Source organism: Cupressus sempervirens, chromosome 1 (assembly GCF_028749045.1).
Source record: "Cupressus sempervirens isolate cs-2001-9-10 chromosome 1, ASM2874904v1, whole genome shotgun sequence".
In the NCBI taxonomy this organism is placed as follows: domain Eukaryota; kingdom Viridiplantae; phylum Streptophyta; class Pinopsida; order Cupressales; family Cupressaceae; genus Cupressus; species Cupressus sempervirens.
The window spans coordinates 378,592,048-378,602,263 of NC_143118.1; the positions used below are offsets into that span (position 1 = coordinate 378,592,048).

A 10,216-nucleotide genomic window follows, 5' to 3' on the forward strand; every position below is an offset into this window, starting at 1 on the left:
CTAACAAGTTGAAAATAAAGTCAGTGTGTTAAATTTTATCGCCAGGGATAGAAAATAAAAATTTATCTTCATTTTCCACCTGATAGATTTCATTCAAAGAAGCACTAAAATACTACATCAATTCATACACATTCCAAATAAGAAAATGAACATGAAATTGGGAGTTATAAATCAAGAATGAGGCAAGTAATGAACATTTTTAGTCTGGATAAAATTCTCTTTCTATAGGAAGAGCACTAAATTCCATTATCGATATAGTAATAATAAACAACTGGTAAGCTATTCCATGGGATTAATAGTAACAATCACATTTTGGCATACATAGTTTTAACGACATGAATCATAATGGTCAAAAAATACAGAGTTTAATTCTCAATTTGACCCCAACCACACACATAAAATCAGGAATTGTAAATCAGAATAAGGCAAGTAATGAACATTTGAAGACCTCTATTCACAAGATAGGGAATTTTCTCATCTCCAAAGATCAAATCAATATAATTGGGGATGGAAAGAGCTTGGAAGTATTGAAGAATTTTCAGAAATGTACAAAGAACAAGAAAATTACCATAAACTTACCTGCCCATAGGGTGAGAAAATTTCTAGCACATTATAGTTTTCACAGAGGAACTATTTCAAGAGATAAAATGAGCGCACATATAGTCTTCACAGAGGAACTGGTCTTCCAATGGTGTTGTGTATACACAGGACACAAATCACCCACTGTGATGAATAAGTTTGGAGAGTCCAATTCAAAATCTGTAAAAATGTGCGATGTTCATGGTGGGCAGTGGGCATAGATGCAACATACCAAAAAATCCACACCAATTGAGTAAACTTCATTGAAGCTCTGAAGAGTGCTTGATTGTAGAGTTGGCATGTCAAGAAAAATAAAAATATTTGAAAGGAGAATCCACAATATACCAGCAAATGTGCACTTTTTGCTTTGTGAGAGAGGAGAATCCACAATATAGAGCGATTCATGGCCAAATACTCTAGCGTGCGGCCTTTAATTCTCATCTAAACGCAAGTCATGGTCTCAATTAATATCCAACCCAAGCGCCTATGAAACTCTAAATATGCAATTTGAACTGTGGTGAAAAACTATCTTACCGACGAAATGAATTGATTATGACGATCTGCAACGCGCAAGATATCTCTTCTGCAGATCATCGGATGCGTTGGTATTTCATGTCGCTCTCTGTCACTTTATTGGCATGTTCCTCTCAATCAATTTCCCAGCTTTTCACCTCGAGCCCTCCCTGTCATTAATCACCAACTCTTTATCAAAGGAGTTGTAAAATATAATACACTTTTTAATATTTGATCAAATCCACAAGATTAGACAAAAATATATTAATCTGAAATCATTTCAGTCGAGAGTTTTTCGATGTGAGTCGATTTCTGGCTGGAGCTAACTCTAAAGGGAAAGTCTATCGGCAAACGTAAAAAATGGACCGTAAATAATAGGAAAGATTTAGTTCAAATCATTCTAGGGGCATTAGAATTCGAATTGAACATGATAACAAGTTTTAACATAAATGATGAAAGATTTAGTAAACTAAATCTTTATTCAAATCATTCCATGATGATAGATTGTGGTAAAAAAGAAATATACTTTTAATCATTCAACATAATTAAGATTGTATAGTCTGAAACCATTTACCATAATGATTTTTCAGCATGAATCAAATTCTAGTTGCAAGCAACCTCATAGGAAAAGCCTATCAGCCAATAATACTATAAAATATTAATTTTTTGAATTTTAAAATATTTGTAAAGTGTATGTTGATGGATAAAAGTAGAAGAAAACAATACTTATATCAATTTATTAAATTTATTAAAATATAAATATCTAAGTTATAAAGGGATTCATTTTTTTAATTGGTAAGTGGTTGAAGTTAAGATTAATTATCATTATGTATTGCGATTAATTGTTATTAATTATTAAGTTCATGTAGATTCAATTCCTTGACCTCCCTAATAAGAAGCTCACAATTTACCATTGTATTGTAGGTTCTTACCTAGTTATAAAGATATTATTTTAAACAAAACAAAACTAACAATCGCATCTTAAGGTGCAATGCATACGCTGAAGAGATATTTAAAGTCAAATAAAAATAAAAAATTAGCATATATTTATGGAACTAATAAGGTTAGTAGAAAAAAAAAAAGAGACAAATGGGAAAAATAAGATGGATAACTTTAACCATCATCTAGAACGTCATATTTGTCGCATTTGCAACGAATTTAATCCATAAAGGCTTTTGGCCAACATATAAAATGTTGACAGTTGTCCTGTAGGAATATTTTTACTCACGTACTTGGGTGCGTCATGTGCCGACCCAAAATGATTAATTGTATACATTCAATGCCACAAAAAGTTCATCCTTGACGAAACGAGGACCACATTACCAGTGCCGTTTGATTCTGTGCCCGGAAAGGATTCGCAAAGCAGAGTAATCACCTTTCAGCCGCTCAGTGCAATCCAATCTACAATGGCCCCTCCATCTGCATCTGATTCCAGAATTCCATGGGGCGAGAACATCCAAAGGCGTCATGTGGTGATGTTTCCATTCATGGCGCAGGGCCACATCATTCCCTTCCTTCACATCTCCAAACTCCTCGCCTCTCGAACCGGATTCACCATCACCATCGTCAACACCCCACTCAACATTCACGCCTTAGCACCCACCATTCAATCTGACCCCTCTCTTGACATTCGCCTGGCGGAGCTCCCTTTCTCCAGTGCCGATCATGGCTTAACACCGCGTACTGAGAACTTAGATTCGCTGCCTTATTCGCAGTTCGTCACTTTCATGGAAGCCGCAGAGCATTTGCAGCCCCATTTCGAAGATCTGATCCGTAAGATCTCGGAAGAAGATGGCTGCGCCCCTCTCTACATCATCAGCGATATGTTCCTCGGCTGGACCCAAGACGTCGCCGACACGTTTGGAATACCCAGAATCTTCTTCCTCACCTGCGGCGTCTATGGCACTTTGCTTTACTACTCTATGTGGAATCATCTGCCCCACACAAAGACCCACTCAGAAGAGTTCGCCCTCCCAGATCTGCCTCACGTTTCGCTGCACCGATCTCAGCTTCCCACTAATATAAAAATGGCGACAGGAACGGATCCCTGGAGCTTGTTCCAGGCTCGCCAGTTACCCCGCAATATGCGCAGCTGGGGATTTATATGCAACTCCTTCCAACAGCTCGAGAACGGATATTTGGAACATCTCAGAATATCCACCGGCAGGCCTGTCTGGCCGGTTGGCCCTCTCCTTCCTCAAGAGTTTCTCTCTTCCACTCAATCCCATGTTATGTCTGATGAGTTATTGCAAGGTAAGGATGCAACCACCGATGCGGTTTCCTGCTTGCGGTGGCTCAATTCTCAGAAAGTTCGTAGTGTGATCTACGTTTCCTTCGGCTCGCAGAACACGATCTCTGCGTCGAATATGAAAGAGTTGGCACTTGGTTTGGAATCAAGTGGTCAGCCCTTCATCTGGGTAGTCCGGCCTGGTGCAGGGCACCCTGACAAAGTCATGGAAAAACATTAAGTTCTAAATTCTAGAAAGTTATTAAAATAAGTTTTGAAATTTAAATATTTAAAAAGTAACGGTCAAATAAGGATTAGTTGTTTTGTTAGAGGATCCAATTACTTTGGATCGGTTAAGGGAGTTATTTTAAGTATATGTAAGTCTCAAAAGGCATGAGGGTACAGTGGTGAAGTTGGAATTTTAGATTGTACAAACTGTGTCCATATTGGAATTAATAATAGTTGCTTTCTTACAAATTTGAAGTCTTTTGATGCTGTATTGACCTATTGATTTGGCGATAGATGTGTAATGATTTTTTTTAATTCCATTAGATCTAGTTCCAAGTGATTTTTAATACTAATTCAATCATTAAGATTGACTGTTCTGTAGAAATCTCTAATTTTTGTTTTAGTGCCAGTCATGGATTCATGAGATCCATCCCCTTTTGTACATATTGTTTCTTGGGGATGGATCCACACTTGTAATATAATTTCCTAACAATGATTATGAAGGAATGAACCCCATTTGGAGGAGAATAAGAGAGGTTGGTCATGTTGGAGGGTAGAGAAGTGACTGGACAGTCACAGGAGAAAGAAATACTTGTCTCAGTAAATTGCAGTTTAGTGTGGGGGTCATTTCTCCAAAGTTAACTATTGGATCTTGCCAAATTTTGGATATGTTGGAGAGAGACAAATTGTACCAAATATCAACGGTTGGATTGAGCAAATAAAGTCTGGTTCAAAAGTTATGAATGACTATTGTCGGGTCTATCTAAGGGGCAGTGACATGGTGGTTTGTGATGAATTTTCTCATGAATGTGTTAAGGGAGTTTTGTGAAAGGATTAGATGTTGTACGGGGATCTTTAGAGAATCCTAATTTGTGATAAGGAATAGTGGGTCCATTGATATTGACCCTAGTGGATAGGTCTTTGGAAGAAGTTGAAGCAATAGTATTCCGAGGACAGTCACAATACATATGATCAAATATGCATTGTTGCATGAGAAGAAGATTTCCAACAGTATAGACATTAGTATGTGGAGTCTGGTGGAGTCTAAAGTGTTCGGAGTTGACCTTTGATAGGTCTATAGAGCGAAGTGGGTCCAAGAGTGATCAGTAATTGGAGAAGGGGAAGGTTTCTATCAAACAAAGAAGGAAAGAAGTTATTAAACTATAAAGGAATCATAACATTCCACTAGCCTCTACATCAGATTGGTATCAGAGCACAGAAGATTCTTTGGGAGAAGAGCAGAAAGCAAACTTAGGTTTTGAAGACTTAGAATCCCTTGTTGAACCTTGAAGTTGAATTATCCTTTAAGAGTATTCCAAGGTGGTGATTCAAAGTTGGATGGATCTTAGTTTGTAGAGGAAGTCGGATTGAAGGGTAAAATAAGTTGAAGCCATCATGACTACAAATTTTGAGACTCATGGATACTCACAATTCAGAACACAATGCAGATGTATGGGTAAGGTTTGCAAAATGGTCATTTCCAGCGGCTCATTTTTCAATTTTGTTTCAATTAAGATGGTTGAGAAGTTGAACCTACAACAACTAGTGCATAGAAGACCTTACATGGTACAAGGATTGAATGATAGACACCAAGTTGAGGTTAGAAGGCAAGTATATGTTCCTTTCAGCATTGGAACCTATGAGGATTCTGTTTTATGTGATGTTATTCCATTGGTAGGATGCCATTTGATCCTTGGGAGGTCATGGCAAGCAGAGAAGCATACATTATTTGAATAGTTACACCTTCAAGCATGGTGGAAGTCAAGTTATACTGAGATCTTTGGAAGAAGAAGCAGCATCATGGAGGATGCCAACAAATTTTTTGTTTGAAAGAGTGGGGTTCCTAGGACAAAGGGAACAAGAAGAAGACAAGGTGGACAACAAGATAGCAATTGATTTGGTACATCAGGCCTATGATAAGGCACACGGAGTTGTAGATCCAATAAAGATCCTGGAGGAGAGAGTAGTGGATGAGCAAGGTTCATGTGAAGAGCCAAGAAAGCAAGCAGAGAAGCCTATGAAGGTGAACCAAGAGCAATCAGGGTATGAAGATGATAGGACAGTGAAAATGGTGATAGGTGAGTCACAAACAGGAGAGGCTCAAAAAGATGAAAAGATAGGGATAGAGGTGAAGATTGTAGAAGATGCCAGGGTAATGAGTGAATGTATGGGTGGAGATATCCAAGTTGGGATAGTCATATGTCCCTTATATGCTGCTGTTAAAAATAGAGAAGATAGGGCTATTAAACAAGCCATAGATGACATGTTTGAGTACCAAGAAGGATGGCATAGGGAAGATGAATTGAAGAAGGTCTCAAGGATGACAGGGACCTTAAGGGATGAAGAGTTTAGACTCTTGGAAACAGAGATGGTGAAGAATGCCACAAGTTGGCACATGAAGATGACAAGAAAGATTGTTTGGCCCATTAAGAGGCTGACTGAGAAGAGAAAGTTGCTAAGGGAACCTATTGAGATAAAGGTTCTAGAGGATGATTGTGAGGTAAAACATTATGTTGAAGATGGTGGAGTAGCAAGTCTACAAGGACTTGATAAAAAGACAGATTTTTGGGATGAGTTGGATGCCATAGTTGAAGAATTGAAAATGAAGGGTGGTGTAGTGGAAGAGTACCTAGGACAGGGGCATGAGGATGGTCATGGAGAGACCTTGGAATCATATTTCTCTACAAGGAAAAAAATCTCACAAGGAGTGCATGAGGAGGAGGATGAAGTAGTGAATCTAAAGGAGGGAGCAATTTGCCAAACATATGTTTTGGTGCATAAGAAAACCTTGTTTATTTTTGTTTCTAACACTATTGTGACAGGATTGTCAGAGTTTGATAGTGTTCACCATGCAAGTTCTGCTTTTGCACACATCTATGGGAATATAAACATGAAGACTAACAAATTTAATGCTTGGCATGAGCACATAATGTTTGATTTCAGGGGCATGGAACACATGAACATGGGATACTCTTTTGTTGTAGGTCCTCAAAAAGAAGTGGACAGAGATTGGAGGAAACGGAAGAAACTCCCAATCCAAGGGACTTGGATTGATTTGATCCTTGCGAGTATGGTGCAGGGCACCCTGACAAAGTCATGGAAAAACTTTGAAGTCCTAAAGTATAGAAAGTTATTTAAATAAGTTTTAAAATTTAAATATTTGAAAAGTAATGGTCAAATAAGGATTATTTGCTTTGTTAGAGGATCCAACTACTTTGGATTGGTTAAGGGAGTTATTTTAAGTATATATGTAAGCCTCAAAAGGCATGAGGGTACAGTGGTGGAAGTTGGAGTTTTAGATTGTACGGACTGTGTCCATATTGGAATTAATAATAGTTGCTTTCTTACAAATTTGAAGTTTTTTGATGCTGTATTGACCTATTGATTTGGAGATAGATGTGTAATGATTTTTTAAAATTCCATTAGATCTAGTTCCAAGTAATTTTTAATACCAGATTCAATCATTAAGATTGACTGTTCTGTAGAAATCTCTAATTTTTGTTTTAATGCCAGTCATGGATTCATGAGATCCATCCCCTTTTGTACATATTGTTTCTTGGGGATGGATCCACACTTGTAATATAATTTTCTAACAATGATTATGAAGGAATGAACCCCATTTGTATGAGAATAAGAGAGGTTGGTCATGTTGGAGGGCAAAGAAGTGACTGGATAGTCGCAGGAGGAAGGAATACTTGTCTCAGTAAATTGCAGTTCAGTGCGGGGGTCATTTCTCCAAAGTTAACAGTTGGATCTTGCCAAATTTTGGATATGTTGGAGAGAGACAAATTGTACCAAATATCAACGGTTGGATTGAGCAAATGAAGTCTGGTTCAAAAGTCATGAATGACTATTGTCGGGTCTATCTAAGGGGCAGTGACATGGCGGTTTGTGATGAATTTTCTCATGAATGTGTTAAGGGAGTTTTGTGAAGGATTAGATGTTGTACGGGGATCTTTAGAGAATCCTAATTTGTGATAAGGAATAGTGGGTCCATTGATATTGACTCTAGTGGATAGGTCTTTGGAAGAAGTTGAAGCAATAGTATAGACATTAGTATGTGGAGTCTAGTGGAGTCTAAAGTGTTCGGAGTTGACCTTTGATAGGTCTATAGAGCGGAATGGGTCCAACAGTGATCAGTGATTGGAGAAGGGGAAAGTTTCTATCAAACAAAGAAGGAAAGAAGTTATTAAACTATGAAGGAATCGTAACATTCCACTAGCCTCTACATCACGGCCCCCGCTTGGGGTGCCATTGACTGCAGAGTTTTCCTCAGAGTTTCTTCCGGATGGATTCGAAGAGCGAATGGGGGCCAAGAATCAGGGACTGGTTATTAAGAAATGGGCGCCCCAGCATGTGATTTTGTCCCATCCTTCGACGGGAGGATTTTTGAGTCACTGTGGGTAGAATTCGACATTGGAGAGTCTGAGCCAGGGAATTCCCATGATTGGATGGCCCATCGCAGCCGAGCAATACTTCAATTCGAAGCTTCCAGAGGAGGTCGGCGTGTGTGTGGAGATGTGCAGAGGAAGTGAGGGAGAATTGGGGAAGGAGAAGGTGGAGAGGACGGTGAAGATGTTGATGTCGGAAGAGAGAGGTGGGCGACTGAGAGAAAGAGCAGCAGCCATGAGAGATGCTGCTAGAAGAGCAGTAATGGACCGTGGAGATGGAATCGACAAAGGCTCATCCATGCGTGATGTTGACGACATGACACACAATATTCTGACCACTTATACTGGTTCTCAATCCTTGTGAAGGATGATAAGTATTGACACCGATTTTCATGTTTAATTGTCCCCGGGTTCTGTTGAGATCAGATGATGCCAATGTTGAATTTACTTATTGTGGAGGGAAAACAGTATCCCTTAAATCTGTATGTGTGATATTTCTTAGTGCTCCTTACTTTGAGTGCTCCTTTCTTTAAGGACAATTTCTAAAATGATCACTACCTATATTTAGCCAACAAGTCATTATTTTGTATTTTCTAAATGCAATTTATCATCATTTTTCATATTAAAAGATCAATGAGAATTATTATTTTATATTTGTGATAATTTCTAAAAAATTGAAAGCGATGCTAAATTTTGTTAGATATTAGAATTGATATGTTATCTCTTATCTTATCATTGAATTATTGTTTTAATTATTATTTTATATTTGTGATATTTTTTAGTGCTCCTTACTTTGAGTGCTCCTATCTTTAAGGACAATTTCTAAAATGATCACTACCTATATTTAGTCAACAAGTCATTATTTTGTATTTTTTAAATGTCAATTTATCATCATTTTTCATATTAAAAGATCAATGAGAATTATTATTTTATATTTGTGATAATTTTCAAAAATTTGAAAGCAATGCTAAATTTTGTTAGATATTAGAATTGATATGTTATTTCTTATCTTATCATTGAATTATTGTTTTAATTATTATTTTATATTTGTAATAATTTCTAAAAATTTGAAAGCGATGCTAAATTTTGTTAGATATTAGAATTGATATGTTATCTCTTATCTTATCATTGAATTATTGTTTTAATTATTATTTGTTTGTTCTTAAATTGGCATACATCAAGTTTTTGTTTGAAAGTTAGATGTGAGATTTTGAATTTATAATTTTTGTTAATTGTTAGTCTAGAGGTTATCCAATATCAACATCAATCATTTTTAATTTCACCAATTGTCTATCCTTTAATTTTGTTTGAATAAGATAAATTTAGAATGATGTGTATAAATAGAAGTGCAATAAGTTTTCTATTTATAATAACTCACAATTATGATAATAATTATAGAAGTTTCTTACATGTTAAGGTTAGCATCATTACTTTTCATTTTCAATAGATCAAACTAATGAACTTAATCATACATATGAAACAATCTTGCCATTTTAATTTTCCATCACTAAATTTTTTACATTATGATTAAATTAAATGAATTATTAGAATTTTTATTTATAATTTAAAATAGTAATATTCTTGATGATTATTTAAAATATTCTAACTTTTTAAATGTATGATAAATAATTTTGTATAATTTATATTATCAATATATCCTTGATTAAGCAAGCCTGAATTTATACTAAGAGGGGGATGCTTACATCTAAAGCGAAATGCCCACGCAATAGCGGTTGCATGTATAAATGACGTCGACGTTATTAGTAGTTAAATGCATCACTTTAGCAAACTAGCTTTATTGTAGCGATTCACCTTTAACAAATTAGCAGAGCTAGTAAATGTGAAACTAACTGGGCGATATGTATATGTCTTGAAAATGAAACACTACATTATAGTGTAGCTTTCAACATGGTGAGTAGTATTTCATAATAATAATAACAACAACAACATCGATTACTTACACTGGTGGGAAATATTCTAGTTAAGTGCAAGGAGGTGAATAAGTTTTTTTGAGGGAATAGTTAATCTTGTTGCGGATGTGAAGACTCCTGATTAGTTTTAGTTTTATATGACGTTTGGCCTGCTTGTAAGGAAACACATTGTGGTATACAAATCACCGTTGGCAGGACTTTCTTGTCTGTACTGAAATCATCCTAGAAATTGGCCCACTCAAATATATTCTGTTTCTGATGTAACCTTTAGCAGATCTAGACATCATAATCCGCATGCCGAGATAGCTATGTCATTATAAAAAATATAGAGATTTAAATAAAATGGA

General features: G+C 36.4%; 1 pseudogene; it reads left to right on the forward strand.

Moving 5' to 3' along the window:
- The first annotated feature begins 2,383 nt into the window (after positions 1-2,383).
- Positions 2,384-8,302, forward strand: LOC149577828 (UDP-glycosyltransferase 92A1-like; annotated as a pseudogene).
- The last annotated feature ends 1,914 nt before the right edge of the window (positions 8,303-10,216 follow it).